General features: G+C 42.3%; 1 long non-coding RNA gene across 1 annotated transcript in view; it reads right to left on the bottom strand.

The window, feature by feature from the left end:
• The window catches only part of LOC110255486, a 46,530-nt gene continuing 25,149 nt past the window's right edge, over window positions 293-21,673 (bottom strand). The window contains exons 3-4 of the long non-coding RNA XR_002335855.1: window positions 9,607-9,765; window positions 293-1,311 (exon numbers count right to left, since the gene is read on the bottom strand). This is a non-coding gene — a long non-coding RNA (uncharacterized LOC110255486). The remainder of the gene's footprint in view (window positions 1,312-9,606; window positions 9,766-21,673) is intronic.

Genomic DNA, 21,673 nt, shown 5'->3' on the forward strand with positions numbered 1-21,673 from the left:
CTGATGGAGGAAATACGGGATAAGAAGACACTGCCTAGAGAAGAAAAAGCAGTGAATGGACTTATGTCCCAAATCTCTGAAAGTAACATTCCCTTTTTAAGACCCAGAAAAAATCCTAGCATTACGTTCTTTGGATATCTTCAAGAATCTTGGAGTTCTCGCTGTGGCTCAGCAGGTTAAGAACCTGATGCAGTGTTTGTGAAGAAGTGGGTTCAATCCCTGGCCTCGTTCAGTGGGATAAGGGAGCTGGCTTTGCTGCAAGCTGCAATGTAGGTCGCAAACGTGGCTTGGATCTTGTGTTTCTGTGGCTGTGGTGCAGGCTGGCAGCTGCAGCTCCAATTCAATCCCTGGCCAGGGAACTTCCATATGCTGTGGGTGCAGCCACAAAAAGGAAAAAAAAGAATCTAGGACTCAACATGAATTGTTCATGGATTCACTTATTTGATTAATTATTCATTTAATCAATGGCTTGAATAGGTATTAATTAAGGACCCATCATACTCCCGGAACTGTGCTGGATCCTGGGGATATAACAGCCAACAAGAAAGACAACCTTGTCTAGGCAACTTGGAAAATGAAAAAGACATGAGGAATCCGGGAAGGAGCAGCTCTTTCCTTGGGTGCAGCTGAAACTTAAAGGATTATATCCTGATTAAAAAATACCCTACAAGATGGTCATCCAGAGACTGAAAAGATCTTCAGTCCCATACAACATAACTTCCACTGCAGCCATGCCCCTTCCACCCTGTACACGCCCAGTTACCACCTCCAGCACCCACTGGAGAGGGGCAACAGCACAGCCCGGGCAAGATGACGGCACAGCATCGCCTGCTCCCACAGTGGTCCAGGGGGTGACATTTGCCAGCTGCCTTTTCTATTTTCATCTCCCTCTCCCTCCCCCCACCCCCCTCACCCAAAACACTTCCATTGGCTGGAGTCATTACAAATTTGGTTTATATATGAAGTGCCCCCAAAGTCGCCCCAGTTGAACGAGCTCCAGGTTGGAGAAGGAGCTGACACATCCAGCGGAAGGTGGGGTGGCAGGAATGGGACCAGGGAGGGTTCGCAGAGCCCTGGGCCAGCCCAGAAGATTGTCCCTAGAGCTGGCTCTCGGTGGGATGCCGGCTGAGTCCTGCTGCCCGGTCCCCTCCATCTATGCGATGCAGGAAGTCGGATGACCCTGTAGCCTGAGGATCTCCTCCAGGAGACCAGCACCGGAGCCCGTGGGGCCTGTGTGACCAAGCCGAGCCTCCTTAGGGCTGGGACTCTTGGGGAGGGAGTGGTTTGAACACCAGCTCTGCCATCCCTGTCCTAAAAGAACAAAGAGCAAGTCCTTTTAGCTTCTCTAGGCCTCACTTTCCTCTGCTACAAAGGACATAGCTGCATCTTCCCTGGTGGGTTATTGGGAGGATTAAATCCATCATTTCCAAGCACCTGGAACACACACACTAACAGCTGTTATTCTTCTAGTGTGCCCGGCTCTAGCCCTTCAATGCCTCTACTTCTGTCATTCCACGCTTACCTACTTCCTCCTAAAAAAAGAAAACCGATGTACAAATTCCTTTCCACTTTCAGGAAGGGTTTCTGCAATAACCCCCAGCGTAAAGCTTCCAGGGCCCTGGACTCTCTCTGTAGAGACAGGATACTAGTCCAGCTCAGGGAGAAAATGGCCCTCGAGGCGCCCATTCAGCTACACAGGGGCCTCTGCTTGGGCCCCACACAGCGAACCCAGGGAAGCAGGGGCCTCTGGCAGAACAATAGGATGGCTGTGGCTCCTGCAGGAATCCCACCTGTGGCTCTGAATAACAGGTTTTGATCTTGGGCTTGCTGCCAGTTAGAAAGTGAAACCCTTTCTAGAACACTTGCTGTCTTGTTGGTCTTCCCCTGGAGAGCTGATTTCACCCAGAAACCGTGTACTGAGGAGCTGTGTGCAGAGTGGGTCTCTGTGAAAACTAACAGGATATTTCATCCTCTTCCTCATGAGTGGGGACACCGTGGTCTCTCACCCTAAACCCCAAAGGGTGCATTTCCTGTGGCCTGAGCAAACTGAGTTGTCCACATGGCCCAAGGGAGCCACCCCGACAGCTGTGCCACACCCGCCTTCTTTTGTAACCCAGAGGCCTAAACCGAGGATGTGAAAGAAAAAAGGGGCCATTGTTTCTGCTGACAGGTTTGTATTCAGAATCTGGAAAGGGAGGCTGCTTCAGTGTGAGGACCTCTGAGCAGGGCCGGCATTAGAAGCAGGGGCTGAGGGAGCTTCCTGAACCTTCCCACCCTCATTATCAGCAAGAGTGATTCCAAGCCAGTTCTGGGGATGGTGGCAGGGACCTCCAGGTGGTGGGCTTCTCTTAGGCAAGCAGCGTCTTCTGCGGCCCTGGAAGAACAATGGGAAATCTTTTCCCATGACCTTCATTCCTCCCTCGTTAGAGATTCCATTGTATTTGTAACTTCAGATACGGGGGACTGCTTTCTGCAACTCTTCAGGGAGGACAGCTGGGCCACCTCCCCTTGAGCCTGCCAATCTTCCTTCATCTTGTCAGCCAGTGGTGCTGGGATCCTCAGGCAGGAACTAGCCAGCAGAGGTGGCTATAAATACTCCTCTTGGCCGCTGGCCTCCCTCAGGAGCACACAGCTGAGGGGCAGGGTCTGGGAAGCACCTGCATCTCTTTAGGGCACATCCGCCACTGGCCAGGCTTCCTCGCCTTCGACCTTTGAGCAGCACTTTCCGTGGACATTTTCCAGCTCTGAGGAAGCCTGCGGTCACCCAGCCTTCCAGCCAAATACTGGACTCCAAGCAGCCAGCCCTCTTTAAACTCAGAGCCTGGGCTTTGATTGTCAGTGGGGCTAATGAAGCAGAATAGCTGAGGCTAAAATAAGGAGGGAGGGAGGAAGAAAGTCAAAGAGGCTCTCTGAAGAAGGCTTTTCTCCTCCTGATTTCGCTTGTGTGGGGAAGCATAAAAAAACTCCTTACGAGATAAGGCTCTTTCCCTCTGATGAGGTGGACACTTGACAATTGAGAGTTTTGTTTTTTTTTTTTAAGGTGACTATTTTCTTTTTTTATTTTTATTTATAAAGCATAACCGAGACATCCCTGATGGGCATTTTAAATAACCAGAAGCAAGTCACAACAACTGCTAATGGTCGGTTGTAAGTGGAGTTCTGCTGTGCGGTTGTCACTCAAAGGGAGATGGAATTTTAACAGCCAGGTTGCATAAGAGATGAGAGAGTGTTTAAAAATCCACTGGATGACAGTTCTCACACTTCCATGAACTGAAGAATTGCCTGGACCACTGATGTAAAAGACAGATCCCTGCTGCCCATCCCCCCAGACTGATCCTAAATGTCTGGGCCCTGGCCCAAGAGTTCGCATTTGAGTCCTTAAGTAATTCTGACTTACATACTTAGGGTGGGAACTACACTTTGGGAAACAGTGCCCTGAGACAGCAGTTCACAAAGTGAGGACGCTGACCAGCAACAGTAGCAGCACAGGACATTTGTCAAAAATGCAGATTCTCAGCCCAACTCCAGACTTAAAAGATCAGAAACTCTGGAGACAGGCCCCAGCAATCTGTTTTAACAAACTACCAGTGATTCTGGCGGTTGAGAAATATTGCTCTAAGAGATTTCTTACAAGCCAAGAGTGCAAACCCTGGACCAAAAGTGATTTTAACATGCAGCCTAGATTGAGAACCTCTACTCTGGGTCTGTGGGAATATAAATGCTAATATCACCTTCCTAGTCCCTATTTTCTGAGCATCCACCATTCTGAGCCAGGGTCAGAGTTAAGGGGGTGAAAGGGAAAGAATATGGGCTTTGTTTCAGATAGACAAGGATTCAAGTCTTGCTGCCAAATGTAACCTCTCTAAACCTCAGGGTTTTTACCTGTGAAATGGAAGGAAAGACATCCATTCCACTGTGATGCTGTGAGAAGTAAGGAGATGCGATCTGGGAAGCACGAGCTAGTGCCTGGCGCATTGTGAGAACTGGATTTTCCTCTCTGTCTCTCTGCAATCATTATTTCCCTTAGGTTATTGGGGTCTGGAATAAGATTCTTAATCTTTATAGAAATATAGCTTGAGGGTTTACTCTCCAGAGAGCATGAAAAACCTCATTTTAAAATTCATCTCTCTTATTGGCGTAGATGCATGGAGAGTTAAGGGAGGAATCCTGATTTCAAAGACTGGAAGTGTGAGTCTAGAAGTAGCTCTAACGCCACTTAACCTGATTCGACTCTGCAACCATAGGCATTTTCTTTTATTCATCACTCAATTTTGTGTTTCAGTAATGGACAAAATCTTATAGTTTTATTATTAGGTACTTGGCCCAAGGGTTTTACTTTCTCAGTTCATCTTCACTGTTGATAAAAAGCCAGATAAACTACCACTAGTGTGGTGCCAGAGATCTGTACAGAAATCATTGAGCTGTGTGTGTGTGTGCGTGCGTGCGTGCTAGTCAGCTCGTAATTCAGTTGGCTGGAACATAAGCCAGTACTGTGCACTCCCAAAAGAGCAGATTCACTAACCACTCTGGCATGAAAACGTCTGTGTTTTACATTTTATATAATACATAATGGTTTTATTGACCCTAGAGAAGCACTTGGCAGTGACCACTTCAATAGAGTCTCAAGATGAAATGGATGCAAACCTGCCTCCCCCTGGGGCCAGGACTGAGCCACATGCTGTGTGTAGCAGGCACTCACACAGACCACAGTCGTGGGAGAAAAGGAGGAGCAGCATGTCCATGTGCGACGACCATCCAACGTCCCACATTCTTGCCTTAGGATGGAAGGTCCCTGACATGATCAAGACCTGGGACAGTGTGCAGCCCTAGATGGCCAAATGTTTTAGTTCAAGGTGGGCTGATGGGCAGCCCTTAGGGCAGGAAGAGGTGGATACACACATGCACACACACACACAGGTTCATTGCCAACTAATATTTCAGCTTTAGCTTTAACAAAATTTACTAAGGGCCTGTCACATGCAAAGCACATTTACATGCATAATCTAAGGTTTACAGTGGTTACCATCCACTTTTTACATATGAGGAAACCGAAGGGCAGAGACATGAAGGCATCTGATAAACATCCTGCAACCAGTTACTAGCAAAACCAGTACATCAAGCCAGATCTTTTGCCTCTAAGACAGTGTTGTTCTACTAAGCCACAGGTGTTTCCCTCCAAAGGGTAAGATTAATATACCATCTATTATTGATTTAGAATTTCTAAGTCCATTGTACAGATGACCAAATAAAGACAAGACACAGGCTTTAAGAAAATGCAACGTAAGCCATTCATTCAGCCATAGGTCTTTCTAAAATAAAAACAAAAGAGAGACATGGGCTGACCTGGCTCCTGATCTGGGCCCCCATACCAAGGGCATGTTGGTTATTTCCATTTCCCATGTGCATATTTCCCCCAAAAGAGCAATGGAGAAATTCAAACAACTAATTTGAGCAGAAAATAGAGAATGTTATTATTTATCCTAGGAGGGACTTCTATCTTCCAATTGCTGACTCACTTATTCTTTCCCTTATTCATTCATCCAGTGTTCATTGGTTATAAGTAAGGCACCTGTGTTTGCTTGCATATCTCCTCAATTTTGGAAAACTTCATATTCTCTTAAACTTTTAAAAGATGAAATCTAAAGTTTCTCTTCTATAGTGTATGTATATATATATATATATGTATATATATATATATATATATACTTTTATACTCTATTATAAACTTTCTCAAACTATTCTTATACTCTATTATAAACTTTCTCAAACTATTCCCTTAAATAGTTTCAAAGAATGTAATTCTGGCATGTAGTCAATACCAACAAGTTAAAAAAAAATTGTTGCATGCTTTTATATGTATCCAAAGAACTATAGATACCACAGAAATTTTATATTTATCATCATTCAAAATTTAAAAATACATAAATGACCTTTCATCAGTAAGAACATTTTGTGTTCCAGCTTTCCTCCTTGAATTCATATTTCCACTCCATTTCCCCAATTTTACCCTATTGTAATGTATTTCATGTGTGAAAATCTCTTATTAATCATTCTAGCATTATTCTATGTAACAACAGTATAATATAAATCAAAATTATTTTTTTGATTTCCTATAATCATAAGGCTTTAGACACTAAACTTTTTCTTCTGGGTTGAGTTATTATTAAAATCATTAGAACAAAAAATCCAAACAGCATGAATATATTACAACTCTAGACAATGCTCTATAAAATCAGGGAGAAATAAGAGGTATGCCTTTTTTAAGTACAAGGTGAGCTGGGAAAGAGGAACCTTTCCCATGGGATCTCCCCTGCAGGAGTGTTCTCAGGCTGATCTTATTAGGAAAGAGTGTACTCAGGGAAGTCTAGGATCTGGAAATTAATTCCCTGAAATATATGCAGTGTAATATATTCCAGCAAGAAGATGTTACCCTATGAGCCAAGAGCACAGAGCAGGGAGGGGGCATATACAAACAACAGTGCACCAGTCAGATGGCATGTCCCTCCTAGGGATGACTAAAAGACAGGCCCTGTTAATAAACTGAACGTGGGACATCAAGTATAAAGAACTGTTAACTAGGCAGAAGATGATTAACAACCAAAAGACATGAAAGAACTGTAAAATGTAACAGAGGTGGAAACTCAGAAGGCAACCACCCTCCCTAAGGCTGAGGGAAAAGTAAAGGAGGAAATCAGAAATGTAGAGGAGGGTGCCAGGAGACTGAGACGCAGACCGCTGGAGAGAGGGCATGGCTGCTGCAGTAAAGAAGAAACAGGGTGATCGAGGTGCTCATGACAGGACCCTGAGAGCCATGACCACTGCTGTGAACATTTGCTGGGACCGTCTGCACCCCAACTTCCTGGCGGCTGCCTGGCAAACAGTCGTTGGAAGAAAAAAAAAGTCCCTTTCTTTCCCTTCCGCTTTGCAGCGCCCTCTATTGGTAAAGCGTACATCGAGCCGCCTGGTAAAAGAACCCCAGGGCGTGGAGGCCAGGTGCAGGATGACATATCAGGACACCCACAAAGAGTGGGTTTGGAGCTGAAAGGTGATTAATTGACTACCGGCACAAGCGTCAAGAGAAAACTAAAGGATTGCATGAGTCCAGAGAAAGGGAAATGACTTTTAATCTTCCCTCTCCTCAAATCAATAGATGGATGGTCTCTACTACGCTGGATCCTGAAGTAACACCTTTGGACCCAATGCACTTGCAGTTTTTAGCTGAGAGGAACCGGAAGCTAAACAACTCCCTTGTAGTGACGCCCAGGGCTGAGCATCTTACCCCAAGCTCATGAAATCTTGATTTTGCTTCTGTGTGCGTGCAAAGCCAACTGGTTCTCTCACACGTGCTGAAAACACAACCAGGATTTTCCAGGGGCCAATTGTGAATCTGCCTTTGTGGCAGTTGCTCAGCCAGACACCAGTCCTTAGAGACTGCTTTTACTGTTGAGCTTTTTCTCCTTTGATTCCTGCCCAAGAAGAGTAGGAAGGCAGGGAGTTGGGGATCATCTATTTTGATTTCTCATATTTTGCTCTGTGTTTTGAAGTGAAATGATTTCATACTGCCTCCAAATTGGCACCAAGTTCTCCTTTTCATCAGCTCCCCCACCATCTTTATCACTGCAGTCAAGAAGACTAAAAAAAAATCGTGTCAGTGCCAACCAACTGTGACAGGATTTTATTTCAAAATCATCCTCTGTTGCTTTACTTGTACAAAACTCTCTGCCGTATTCTATAATACACCCCATTACTCATCTTAAACGTCTTTAGAAAGAAACCCTCTGAAAAGCCACATGATGGGCAGGAAGTGCTCTGGTTGGGAATAGAAGGCTGAGGTGTTCCCATTTCCAGCACTAACTGGTTGCGCCCATGAGAAAATCACTTGGTTTCTCATCACCTCCCTCAGCTTCATCCCTGACCACTGCAAAGTTTGGGACCATATTTACAGCCATCGACCTCAGAGGATGACTGGCAAATACCCCATTCATGTTGTTAAGCACTGTTGGGGTAGATGCAACCAAGGGGATCAATTAGAGGAGATCTTGTCTACACAGCATTAGACCCACAGCCCTTTTTATGACCTTCTATTTACATTCCTTTTTAGTTTGGTTTTGGGTTTTTTTTTTATTATTTAGTTATAATAGACATATAGTAAAGTGCACATATTGATGACTTTTTATGTAAATATACATCTCTCTAACTAGCTTTTGATCAAGCAGCTACATCTAATATCCTTACCCCCTCCCAAATCTCTGTGCTGTGTCTTAGTCAATATTCACTCCTGCCCATGGAAGTAACTGCTGTTATGACTCCTGTTACCAGAAATTTGTTTTGTCTCTTCTTGAACTTCTACAGGAGGCGCTCTTTTGCATTTGGCTTGTTGCACTGTCTGTGAAATCCATCCACAGGTAGCTCCCTCCTCTTTCTAGCTGAGTAGTATTCCATTGTGTGAATATACAACAATTTATCTAACCATTATGCTGTCAGTGGACATTTGGGTGGTCTCCAGTTTGGGGCTACTATGACTAAAACTTTTATGAACATTCCTGTGCCTGTTTTTGGTGGACATATGTGTGTATTTTTCTTGGGTACTGTATCAGTCCAATCAGAAGACCAAAGCCATGAGGTAATTTGAATAGGAAAAGTTTAACATAAACAATATTTAACTGGAGTTCCTGTCATTCTCAGAGGAAATGAATCGAACTAGCATCCATGAGGATGCAGGTTCGATCCCTGGCCTTGCTCAGTGGGTTAAGGATCTGGTGTTGCTGTGAGCTGTGGTGGGATCACTGCCATGGCTCAGATCCAGCGTTGCTGTGGCTGTGGCATAGGCCATTGGCTACAGCTCCAATTCGATTCCAAGCCTGGGAACATCTATATGCTGTGGGTGTGGCCCTAAAAAGACTAAAAAAAAAAAAAAGAATATTTAACTATAAAAGAAGTAACAAGGGATTGGCTAGTAAGAAAGAGAAATCTAAAGAATATAGAGAAACCAGACACAAGAAGAGTTTACCAACCCCAAGGCTGAAAGAGATAGAGCCTTCAAGAGATATCCACCTTCCCTCATCTGCCCTCAGAGCATGGGCTGAGATATTGACCTTGTTGGAGAGGGCATGGCCATGGTTCAGAGACTAGTAGAGAAGTCACTGTATTGTTGCACTGGTAGAAACTTTCAAACAGCTGCTCTCTGGAAATTGTTGGAAATTCATCTTCTAAGATGCATGGAAAGGCATTCATAAGGGAATGTCATACCTGAGGTACTTTACTGCCAAAGTGACTGAAGTGGCTATCCAGGGAAACTGCAGGCCACTAGGTACCACTGGCCACAATGCCCTTCAGGGGCTCAGAGCTGGAGAAGCCACCTATGCTGCAAGAACTAGGTGCCAGAGAAACACATCATGGAAGCCTGGGGAGCAGCACATGGAACCAGGAAGCAGAACTCTTCCTCCTGCAATTCATCACCAGCAAACCTCTACTGAACAAGCTTTGGTATCAACTGACAAAGGAAAAATGTATAAAAGGCCCAGATATATTTTCACGCAGCAGTCAAAAAGGGTCAACTTATGCTGACAGAGAATTAATGAATCACTGGCACAGGTACATACTTACATAGCCAGGGGCAGAACCGCTGGTTCATAGAGATGCTGCAAATTTAGCTTCTGTGGATTCTGCTCAACAGTTTTCCAAAGGGTTGTACCAATTTACTGTTTCACTGGTAATGTACAAGAATTCCAGTTTGTATTGTCAGTCTTCCAATTTTAGGCATTCCTATGAGTATGAAGAGGTATTTCATTAAGATTTTATTGAGCATTTCCTGATGAATGGAGATGTTTCATTTGCTTATTGAACATTTAGAAATCCTCCTTTTTGAAGAGCCCATTTTTTTTTGTTGCCTTTTTCTTACTGATTTGTAGGTAGGTTTTTTTTTAATATGTTGAATATGAGTCCTCTATCAGATATGTATACTGAAAATATCTTCTTCTCAGTCTCTTGTTGCCTATTTCACTTTTTTTTTACATTGATAGAGATGAAGATTTCAATACTGTATCTTCCAATATGCTGCCTCTTTAGGATAAATATCAATGGCTATAGTGTCAAGGTGACATGCTTAAATTATTGGAATAAAAGTCAACTAATCTTCTGGAGTTGGTTTTTGCAATTGTGTAAGAAGAAAAATATATTTTTTAGAATCCTCCAGGTCAGCAGCCAGTCATGCTAGGCCCTGACCCTACCCACCATAGGTTAGCAGCAGCCCCAGGAACCCTCCAGCCATGCAGCCAGCCATGCTGGGCCAGCTCCACCCATCAGGGCCAGCAGCCTCTGTACCGGGCAGGGCCCAGCAGCCAACTAGACTAGGAGTCAGCTCTTTATCCTAGCACACCACAGTAGTCAGCCCCTTCCCCCACAATAGAAGGGCCCACACAGCCCACAGAGTGGGCATCCCTAGAGCATATGAATCTGCTGACCAGAAGGAGTGTGCTGCTGGGTCCTCTAAGATGTCTCCCACCTAAGGCTACTTCTCCAAGATGGGAAAACATAACTGATCTACCTAATATATAGAAATAAACAGAGAATGAGGCTGAATAAGGAGAAAGATGGATAAGTTTCAAACTAAGGAACAAGAGAAAACCTCAGAAAAAGAACCAAATACAGTGGATACAAGCAGTCTACCCAATGAAGAGTTCAAGGTAATGATCATAAAGAAGCTCAACAAACTTGGGAGAAGAATGGATAAATACAGCAAGAAGTTTCACAAAGATTTTAAAAATAAAAAGGAGAACCAAACAGAGCTGAAGGATACAATAATGGAAATTCAAAAATACATTAGAAGGAATCAACAGGAGATTAGATAATAAAGAAGAATGGATCAGTGAACTGGAAGGTAGAGTAGTATAAATCACTCAAGTTGAACAGAAAAAAAAATGTTTTAAATGTGGATAGTTTAAGAGACATCTGGGACCACATAAAGCCTACTAACACATTGTAGAGGACCCATAAAGAAAAGAGAGAGAGAAAAAAGCATAGAACTTATTTCAAGAAATAATAGCTGAGAACATCTTCAACCTGAGGAAGGAAACAAATAACCAAGTCTAGGAAGCACTGAGAATTCTAGACAAGATGAACACAAAGAGGTCACATCAAGACACATCAAAACTAAAATGGAAAAAATGAAAGACAAAAAGAAAATACTAAAAGCAGCAAGAGAAAAGCAACTAGTTACATACAAGGGAACCATCAGCTGAGGGTGCAGCAGAAACTTTGTAGGATAGAAGGGAGTGGCATGAAATATTCAAATTGATTTAAGGAAAACACCCCTACAACCAAGAATACTCTACCAGGTAAGGCTATAATTCAAATTTGAAGGAGAGAAAAAAATTTACAGACAAGCAAACATTGAAAAGAGTTCAGATCTACTAAACTAACTTTACAAGAAATGTTAAAAGGACTTCACTAAGTGGAAAAGGAAAGACCACAACTAGACATATGAAAATTATGAAAGGAAAACTCTCATTGGTAAAAGCAAATAGTGAAAGTTGTATATTAACTACTTATAAAGCTAGTAGGAGGGTTAAAAGACAAATGTCATAAAACCATCTATATCCACAATAAATAAAGGATACACAAAAAGATTATAAAATATGATTTCAAAAACATTAAACAAGAGGGGAGAGTAAAAGCCCAGGGTTGTCAGAATGGTTGTTAGATCTTAAGAGATCACCAACTTAAAACAATCATTCATACACACACACATACATGTATATGTATGTATATGTTGTTGTGCATGTCACAGTTTATATATAACAAACCAAAAACTTGTATTAGATACACACACGCAAAAGAGAAAAGAATACAAACCTATCACTAAAGATGGTCATCAAATCACAAGAGAGCAAAAGAAGGAGCAAAAAAAGAACTACAAAGCAACCAGAATAAAATTAACAAAATGACAATAAGTACATACCTATCAATAATTTCTTTAAGTATAAATGAACTAAATGCTCCAATTGAAAGATACAGAGTGGCTAGGTGGATTTAAAAAAATAAACAAGACCTATTTATATGCTGCCTACAAGAGACTCACTTCAGATCTCAAGACACACAGACAGAGAGTGGAGGAATAGAAAAAGGTATTCCATGCAAATAGAAATTTTAAAAAGCAATATTTTAGGGGAGTTCCCCTTGTGGCACAGCAGAAACAAAACCAACTAGTATCCATGAGAATTCGGGTTTGATCCCTGGCCTCGCTCAGTGGGTTAAAGATCCAGTGTTGCTGTGAGCTGTGGTATAGGTCACAGATGCAGCTTGGATCCCAAGTTGCTGAAGCACAGGCTCGCAGCTGCAACTCCAATTCAACCCCTAGCCTGGGAACTTCCATATCCCAAGAGTGTAGCCCTAAAAAGCCAAAAAATAAAATAAAATAAAAAATTTTTTAAAATAAAAAGCATTATTTTTTTACTGTGTCTCCTAAAGCAACTGAACCAAAAGCAAACATAAACAAAGGTGACTACATTAAAAGCTTTTGTACAGTGAAGGAAATGATCAACAAAATGAAAAGGCAGCCTACTGACTGAGAGAAGATATTTGCAAACAATATGTCCAATACGGAGTTAATATCCAAAATACACAAAGAACTCATACAGTTCAACATCCAAAAGACAACTGATTGAGAAATGGTCAGAGCACCTAAATAGACATTTCCTCAAAAAAGACATACAGATGGCCACTAGATACATGAAAAAATGCTAAGCATCACTAATCATCAGGGAAATAGAAATCCAAACCATGATGAAATACTACCTCACACCTATCAGAAGGACTAACACCAAAAAGACAACAAATAACAAGTGTTGGTGAGGATGTGGAGAAAAGAGAACACTTGTGCTCTGTTGATGAGAATGTAAATTGGTGTGCTACCATGGAAAACAATATAGATGTTCTTCAATAAAAGAAAAAAAAAATAGGAGTTCCCGTCGTGGCGCAGTGGTTAACAAATCCCACTAGGAACCATGAGGTTGCGGGTTCGGTCCCTGCCCTTGCTCAGTGGGTTAACGATCCGGCATTGCCGCGAGCTGTGGTGTAGGTTGCAGACGTGGCTCGGATCCCGCGTTGCTGTGGCTCTGGCGTAGGCCGGTGGCTACAGCTCCGATTCGACCCCTAGCCTGGGAACCTCCATATGCTATGGGAGCGGCCCAAGAAATAGCAACAACAACAACAACAACAAAAAAAAAAAAAAAAAAAAGAAAAAAAAATAGAACCACCATATGATCCAGCAAGGCCACTTCTGTGTATCTACACAAAGAAGATAAAAACAATGATTTGGAAAGGTCTATGCACTCACCCCCATGTTCATTGCAGCTTTATTTACAATAGCCAAGACATTGAAAAAACCTAGTGTCCACCGATAGATGAATCTGATATATATACACAATGGAATATTCCTCAACCATTAAGAAATGAAACCTTGCCACTTAAGACAACGTAAATAGAGCTAGAGGGTTTTATGCTTTGTGAAATAAGTCAGGCAGAGAAAAACAAATACCACATTATCTCACTTATATTAGAATTCTAAAGAACAAAACATACAAGTAAACAAAACAAAATGAAAACAGACTCACATATACAGAGAAACAGGTGGTTGCCAGAAGGGAGGGTAATGAAGGCATGGGTGACATAAGTGAAGGCGATTAAGAGGTTATTGTTGTATAACCTCCAGTTATATAATAAATAGGTCACAGGGATATCATGTACAGCCTAAGGAATATGGTCAATAATATCACGGTAACTTTGGGGACCGATGGTTACTGGACTCATTATGGTGACCATTTCATCATGTATGTAATGTTGAATCATTATGTAGTACACTTGAAACTAACATAATACTGTAGGTCAAATATTTCAATAAAAAAGAAGTTTCCTCAGTACCAAAACCAAAAACAAAGCAATTATCCTAATCCACTTAATTGTTCTTCCCTTCTGCCGGTTTAATTGTTGAAGTCGAAAGATTTCTAAAGCTAAAGAAAAGATGCAGGATTTGAATTTATTATGGAAGGCTCCTGGGAGATCATTCAAAGTGTCTTCTTCAATTTCCATGGAAGACATCAACAGCAGGACGATGCCACTTCTAAGTACTCCAGTAGTACCCACTCTTTCCTATCATGGAGCCTTATATTTATGTGCTTGACTATCTGTTTTCCTTCTTAATGTTATGTTCCTTGAAAGCCAAAGTCAAACACTCTTATTCTTCTGTATAAGCAGGCTAGCCTGGGAACTGGTTTGCCCTCTGCACTCAAGAGACCTTTCTTAAATGTCTTGACTGAATCACAGCAAAAATCGATCCCAGCTGTAGGACGAGACACAAACTGGGTTTTCACCAATGTCTACTTATAACCAATGCTGGAGCTGATGGTGGCTAATAAGAGCAAGATCAAAGCCTGGGAGAAAGGTCTGATTCCCTGAGGCATAAAAAATGGGAAACTAGAAACTCCAGACCAAAACTCTGGAGATGGGAACTGATAAGAGAGCAGGAACCAGAGTCTGGTTTAGACCAAGGAGGAATCCGAGGCCACCTGACGATGGAATGCCAGAGGGATGAATGGAAGAGAGAGAGAAGGCTGGGAGCGGCCAGGAACCACTTAGTCGATTCCAGCTGCCCATTAGTCCTGCCCAAGAAGATTAAATCATACCAGTGCCCCAACTCGGCCCCACCCCCACTCTGAACCATTGATTTAGAATGTGGTTGGAGCAGGTATCTTTGTGTGTGTGTGTTTTTTTTTTTTTACAAAGTATCCCAGGTGATTCTGATACATGGTAAATGTTGATAACATCTGCTCCTGAGCAAAGTGAAGTTGGAGAGCTTCTGCTCAACCTTGACCATGAGTTCTGCATTTAGAAAAGCCTGATTCATATAAATTCCCATGGAAGAATCCAGAGGATCCACCAATTAAAGGTCTGGGTATTATAAAGTGAGTAGTTTTAACCTAGCTTTGAGGTTAGACTTAGGCCTTCTGTATTGAGGACTTTTTGTTCACTGTAGAAAGAAAAGCAATAAAAGAGAGTTTTGACATTGAACTTGGGATACAACACTTAAGGTGACCTAGAAAGCATATAAGGCAATCATCCTAAGGAAAAAGCTACAATTAGACAATGGTACCCCCTTTTTGCTTCAATTGCTACAATGAACCAACTACATCTCCTGTGTACCCTGAAGGGGCCACCCCCTGTGGTAAAGTCATTTAAGAGTTAAAAAGTTGAGGCCAGAGCATGGAGGGTCTTGAATGCCAAGATAGGGAGAGTGAATGCCTTACTGTGAGTGGTGTCCACAGGGCATAACTCTTCAGACTAAGGAACTGGTTCCTGGGGTAAGTGGCTTCACCAGTGGGTCAGCCTCAACTCTGAAACCCCACAATTCTATGATACACATTTTCAGTAAAATGCAAAGGAAGTACTAGTTATTTTTATTTATTTATTTATTTATTTGTCTCTTTTGCCATTTCTTGGGCTGCTCTGGTGGCATATGGAGGTTCCCAGGCTAGGGGTCTAATCGGAGCTGTAGCTGCCGGCCTACACCACAGCCACAGCAACGCGGGATCCAAGCCGTGTCTGTGACCCACACCACAGCTCATGGCAACGCCGCATTCTTAACCCACTGAACAAGGCCAGGGATCGAACCCGCAACCCCATGGTTCCTAGTCGGATTCATTAACCCACTGAGCCACGATGGGAACTCCAGTACTAGTTATTTTTTAATATGAGTTTTCTTCATTTATATTTTGCTAAGGCCAGCTTGCTTTAGTAACTCACATTTTTCACGTGAATACAAATGGCAGTTGCTGGCATGGTTTAGGTCAAGCACAGAGAACAAGCAAACTAATGGGAAAGTTTTAAGCCTTGTAAATCTGAGGTTTTGAAAGAAAGTGCAAAGTCAACTGCAAGGTCCTGCCTGCCTATATAATGACATGGTATTAGAAAAAGAAAGTGCATGAGGTTAGAAGGCATTGTAATTAGTGGTGTTGCTCTACATTGAAATCTGGGGGTTCTGTGGCACAAAGAACCAGCTGGAGAAACCAGCTCTCCAGCCATTTCCTATCCCAACCAAACTCACCCAGCCAACCTTCACTGTTCACATCTAACAAGTCCAGATAAGCCATTTCAATAGGTTGTTTGGATAAGGCTGTCTGCTAAGAACAGAAGACAATATAATCCAGCTGAAGGAGGGGAAAAAACACATCATTTTGGCAAGGGAGAGCCATACTTATTCATTCCATAAACATGGATCAGGTAACAACGGTGTGCCAGGCATTGTGCTGGGGGCCAAAATTTCAGAAGAAAAAATGTGATCCCTGTCTTCATGGAGCTGAGTTTGAGGAAGAAACAGATATAGAAACAGAAAAGTATAAGTCAGTGTGCTGAAAGGCAAGGATGGAGAAATACACAGTATGTCAGGAGAGGAATCAGCAGGCTGTAATCAGGGAAGGCTTCCTGGAAGAGATGCTATTCAAGCAGATAGATGGAGTCGAGGGTGAGCTAAAGCCCTTCACACTGACTTGCAAAAGCCAATTACCTACATTTCTTTCCAATTCTGCATTTAGTGACCAGATTGGTAACTTGAAGTCAGCAATAGCATGAGTATTCACACCTCAGAAATCAGCAAACCCTATAAACCAAGCATTTTCCTCCTGGAGAGATTGTTGTTAAACATTTCCTGACACAGCACTGGGTAAGGACATAGTCAGGATGGAGGGAAGGGCATTTCAGGAAAAGTATACACCACAGAGGCAAAGGCATAGAGGCCAGGAAAAAAATATAGCAGAAGGGAATAGAGGATTTCAATTTTTCTAGACTGTGAAGTGCACAGCTGTAATGGCAGGAGATAAAACAAAAGGGAGGAAAGGGCTAGGTTATGGAGGGCATTACAAGTTGTGCCAAGGAGTTTCCACTTTACACAGTAGGGGATAGGTAGGCAAAGAAGTTTTAAGGTAGGGTGTAACAAGCTAATCTTTTTGGAAACATCCTATTTACAACCCCTGAAGCTTCTCCTTGATGACACGTAACATCTTATACAATATGAATTGAGATTTGATTGAAGAAAATTTGCTCCTAAAACCACCCTCAAAGCCAAAGTAAAACAAAAAAGTAAAATAAGTTTTTCAGAATACAGGAATCTGGTTTTAGCACCCAGATTTTCCACCACAATAGCATAATTTGGTTCAGGTAGGTGGTCTAAGGCAGGTGTAAAAGCTGAGGTCTAATCAGAAGAGAAAAACCACACAGTGGGTTAAATAGGGAGTTTAATATAAAGAATTATTAACTACGAAAAAGACTTCTAAGACAGAAGGAAACTCCATGTGGCACCCTAAGGCTGAGGCAGGGGGACCTAAGAAAGAACAACCTTGGAAGGGGTTCACTGGTTGAAGGTGGGTTCAGCCCATCACATAGAAGAGAAGTATGCTGCAGAGCCGGTCTGAGTTGCCAGGCAAATAATCAGTCTCTAGGGTGCAGGCTGGGGGAACTGACCACCAGAACTGGTGGCCAGGGTGTGCAATGGACATCCAGGTGCGGGCAGGGTCAGTGGGGGGCTCTGGTTTCATTAGAAATAGCAACAGAAAGGTGACTGTCAGGCTGAAGCTGCAAAGCTACAGAGGGATCATTGTTCTGAGCCTGAGGATGGGACAGGTGGCCCAAGAGAGCCCAGGAAAGCCTGTTTCTCATGTAGACCACCCCACCCCAAGTACCCTCTACTGAGCAAGATTTATGCTTTAAGGTCACTTATTTTTATTTATTTTTTTGGTCTTTTTGCATTTTTTTGAACTGCTCCTGCTGCATATGGAGGTTCCCAGGCTAGGGGTCTAATCGGAGCTATAGCCACCAGCCTATGCCAGAACCACAGCAACACCAGATCCAAGCTGCGTCTTTGACCTGCACTGCAGCTCACGGCAACGCCAGATCCTTAACCCATTGAGCAAGGCCAGGGATCCAACCCACAACCTCATGGTTCCTAGTCAGATTCGTTAACCACTGCGCCACGACAGGAACTCCAAGGTCACTTATTTTTAAAATTGTTCTTTTACTATATATATACACATGCGTATATGTATTATAAAATAATTTTACTTATTTTATTGCTCACTTTAAAGGATAAATACGTACAGGAGTCCCATTATTTATCGCAGATCATGTTGAAGAGTGTTTGGGGACTGAGAGGCAATAAATAGAGATGTGACGCAGGAGATCAAACATTCCAGCAGAAATTGAAATATGTGGTCATTCTCCTGGCTGTTTAGCTCCAGGACCCTGAGTTGTGCTACATCTTTTTGGCAGCCCTACACCTTGAAGAATTGCTTCCCACTCATTCAGGGTCTCACTGTGGGGAGCTCAGCGGAGGCACAGCTCTAAAGACGCTCATTTGGGTTTCCACTGTGCTTATTCCTTCCAGCCACTGAGCGCCTCCTGCTCTGGGCAGCTCTGCACCAGTGTTTCCCTTCCCCCACCCACTCACAGGTCACTGTCGGGATGCTCATATTTCCCACAATTCTAGACCAGTGGATTATACCACATACTGCACTTTCCACCATCTCTCTTTGGGTAAAAACCAAACCAAACCAAATCAAACCAAACCAAACCAAACCAAAAAACATGCCCTGTGGTGGTTGCTTAGTTTTCTTGATGGTACAAATAAGCTCTTCTTATGAGAGACCATGATTAAGAGCCCAGGTTCCAGAATCAGACATCTCAGTCTCAATATTTAGTTAAGCTCTGCCTGAAGTCAAGTTTTCCCCTCTGTAAAATGGGGATGAAGGGCACCTGTCATGTGACTGTGAGAAGCATTAAATGAGACAATCTGTATATCTCACATAGTACCACAGCACAGTAAGTACTTGGCAATAGTCACTGTTATTATGCTGGGCAGATGGCCAAAAACTCAAACTCCCAGAGAAATGGCCAACCATGCCTTGTCTTCCTCAAAATGCTAAACATTTAATGGTTATTTATACTTAGGATTTTGACGCTCATCATTACCCAATGGAAAAAGAACTGGGTTTTGTGGGAAAGTTTTTTATGCTCCTCAGATTCTCCTCCCAGTGTGGAGAATTTGCGAGGATTCGCCTGTGATTTTTCTTCTCTCTTTTTAATAAATCTGATGGGATTGTTCATTATCCACTTGAAGTGGCATTAGAATAAATGAATATTAAAATATTTAAATTTAAAACAATGCGCTTGAAATGCCATTAGAAAGATTTATCACCTGCACCAAGAAATCAGGGCTCCATGAACTCCAGCCCCCTCTCCAGTAAGTCTAGAGACCTTGGGTTCACATCATCACCGAACACCTCTCTCCCTCTCTGGCCCCTGATGCTGTGTGACAGCTGCTCTTGAGTTTACTGAGGGTTTGTTCTACTGACTCTCTTTGCACTTCAGATACCTGTGTCCAACTAGGTGCTCTTCAATACCATCTGCTTAGATGCTTAGCTTCGGCCAGTTAACACTATGAGGAAAGGCAAAACTCACTTGTTCCACCAAGTGTTCATGATAGCGCAAAGAGTACTGCAGGAAAGCAAAACGACTAAGAGCTCTATTTCCTTAGAGAACAGAGCTGTGAGAAGGAATCCCGCCACAGCTGTGAGGCTGTAGAGTGTGGTTGTTAAGGCCCTAATTCTGCAGCAAGCTGCCACTTGCTGGCCACGAGATCTTGAGCAGTTTACTTTGCCTCTCTGGTCTTTGATTTCCTCACCTGCCTCATAGAGTTATAAATATTTCATGAGTTAGTAAGTGTAAAGGGCTTCGAACATCTAGCATCAGGTAAAGGTTGTGAAAGTATCTGCTGTTATTACCTGGTCTTTGAAAAAGACTTAAGAGGAAATATAATTACAGGTTCTTCCAATCAATTAAGCACCTGCCAACATTCCAGAAGACCCCTTATTTATAAGATCTCTTTCTTTGGCTTGGACTTGTCTCCCTTCTCTGATTTTATTCAAAAGAATAACGACCTACTTTTAAGTAGCAAGCCCTGAGGAAGTCACTTTGAGAGAAAACGTCTCAGGAAATTCCCAAGTAATCTGCTGTGGGGAAAAAAATCTTAAATCTGCTTTAAAAGCCAGCCAGCCTCAAACCAGCCTATTGCACTACAAGCCAGGATGGTGGCTTAGCAATGTGCTATTTCTTGATCTGAAGCTGGGTCCCAAGGTATGCTCACTGGATGAAAGCAGATCCAGCTGAGCACTTGTGTTTTGTTTACCTTTTTAAAAAAATATACAATCAACTTCAATACAGATCTTATTGAAAATATTCTATCAGAAATACAGCTCCAGATCACTGTAGAGCCTTTGAATTTTTTTTTCTCCATCTTCTTTATGGATATTTGAACATTTTTTTGGTGACGAGCTCTGATCTTTTGGGGCATATGCTGAGGCCTGAGAATAGGCAGCCTCTAAATGGGACAGATACTAAAAAAAAATTTACATGAAATTCAAATTTAACTGAGTGTTCTGTATTCTTGTTTGCTAAATTTAAGTTTTGAATCTTTAGTCTATCTTGAATATTACATGGAATGTATTTATACTAAAAAATTTACCTAAAACCCAAATTTAACCAGATGCTCTCTGTTTTTCGTTTGTTTGTTTGTTTGTTTTTGGCAGTCCAGCAGCATATGGAGTTCCCAGGCCAGGATCAGATCTGAGCCATAGCTGTGACTTAAGCCACAGCAGGGGCAACACCAGATCCTTAACCCACTGTGCTGGGGATTGAACCTGCATCCCAGCATTACCAAGATGCCAACCATCCCATTGCACCACAGCAGGAACTCCTGGACGCCCTTTATTTTATTTGACGACCCTATTCTGAATGCTTTATACATATTGATTCGTTTAACTCTCATACACTTGAATAAAAGGACTATTATTACCTCTATTTGACAGATGAGGAAACTGAGGAAAAGGGTCTAAGTAGTTTACCTAAAAAATCTGGCAATACCAAGTGCTGGCAAAGATACAGAGCAATGGGAACTCTCATAGACTGCTGGTGGATGTGCATAATGATACCGTCACTGGAAAAATCATTTGGCAGCTTTTTAAAAGTTAACATACACCTACCGTATGACACTACCAACAACACCACCTCCCAGAACACTTTGGGAAGGTTTTGGTTGGACGCTATAAGGCTAAATTAAAAAAATAACTGTGCATACACACTCTTTTAGCTGATAAATCTGTTTCTCATAGGGTGAAGGATTAGAAATTTCAAAACTATCTGTATAATAGAGAAGAAAAGCTAAGTAAATATATCAAATAATTATAGCCAATTTCTCAATATTGGCAAAAGAAGTTACAAATAAGGAATGGAAGAAGGTTAGAATGAACCTTTGGGTACTAGACTGGAGTCAAAAGTATCAATGTTGACTTGTGCTTTACAAGATACACACACACAGGTAAACAGATATAGAAATAAAAACAGAGGTGTGTGTCTGCATAAGTTAGTATATACACATATGGGTAGATTATCTAATTCTATCTCCCGAGATAGGCCAGAAGCCACACCACCCCAGGAGCAAGGTAGTAACACCCACTGCCCTGATCTTGGTATCTTCTAATACTATTCTTCAATGAAAGGAACCAAGACTCCTTGGATAACTGGTTGATCCTAGAGTTGGAATAAAAAATATATAAGATGAGCCTGGAGTATC

The sequence above is a fragment of the Sus scrofa genome, chromosome 9, assembly GCF_000003025.6.
Source record: "Sus scrofa isolate TJ Tabasco breed Duroc chromosome 9, Sscrofa11.1, whole genome shotgun sequence".
Lineage (NCBI taxonomy): Eukaryota > Metazoa > Chordata > Mammalia > Artiodactyla > Suidae > Sus > Sus scrofa.